The 1,093-nt window shown below is 34.2% G+C and overlaps 1 protein-coding gene across 1 annotated transcript in view; it reads right to left on the bottom strand.

Moving 5' to 3' along the window:
- The window catches only part of Cd96 (CD96 molecule), an 84,632-nt gene that overhangs the window by 80,417 nt on the left and 3,122 nt on the right, over positions 1-1,093 (bottom strand). The gene's annotated exons all lie outside the window — the stretch shown is intronic.

The raw sequence follows: 1,093 nt of genomic DNA on the forward strand, positions 1-1,093 counted from the left end.
AAACATATTGGTAATTCCTGTGCTGAGCTGACAGGTAAGTTAACTCAGTGTCCTGATTAAAAAGACTAAAAGATTAAATTCATGTTTTAGATCCATCCTTACTTGTCATTTTTCCAGTTTAAACTAACTTCTAGCCTTTTAACTTTATGNCAATAGTACATCAGAGACTGTATATTCAAACTTAGTAAAATTAGTCATTTAATAAAGTCATAATGATTTTTCACTCTTCTTCAGTGTGACCAGCCATTCTAACTCAATCTTAGACTGGTCTAATATTCAGTTCAATTATTAGAGATTCCTATATTCTAAATTACCTAGTAAAGTTAATTCAGAGCATTTTCCCCAAGGTCACCAAAGGCTCATCTTGCCTTTACCTTATTTGTCCTAAACTTTTTGCAAACTGACAATAAAGGTCAGTCTGCAACAAAACGCCACTGACACCCAGTTACTTCTAATTCTTATGCATTGGCAAAATAAAAAGACCCCTTGACTAATAAATAAAAAAGTCCAGATCCAGTCCTAATTTGAAAAAGAGGGTCGGTTTGTGTTTTTTCACGAGATAAAGATAAAGCACAGTGGCTACCAAAAAGATTAATTCGTCAGGTAAACACAGATTCTGTCTCTCCTCGTAAGTATTCACCTTAAAGACTAAAATTTCCTCTTGAGCTGAGAGTAAAAGCTCTCAAAAAACACTGTTTCCTCTGAGCCAATTCCCCTACAAAAGGCCAAAGATAAACTTTAGCTTTACAATTTGCATCTAAATAAAGTACCTTGACTTCTCCAAACAAAAAATTTACATTACTACACTTTAACTGTTTAGTATTCTTCCTTCTCTCAAACAGGTAAATCTACATTCTCCGCCCCTAAGAGCAAACAAGTGGTTCTGCTAATCTCAGCATGTGGCCTTTCAGTCTAAGATAAGATTTAGATTTACCAAGAGAGCTAGAAAAGTAAAAATTTCATATATATTTACAAAAATTAGTTCTTATTTTGATAAATATAGGCTTAGTCCCTTAACTGGCCTCTGGCTTTTCACCCTTGCTGTTACTGCAAGGTGTCCTTAGTTCCTCAGGCTACTAAAAATAACAAAGAT

This window comes from Mus caroli, chromosome 16, assembly GCF_900094665.2.
Source record: "Mus caroli chromosome 16, CAROLI_EIJ_v1.1, whole genome shotgun sequence".
Lineage (NCBI taxonomy): Eukaryota > Metazoa > Chordata > Mammalia > Rodentia > Muridae > Mus > Mus caroli.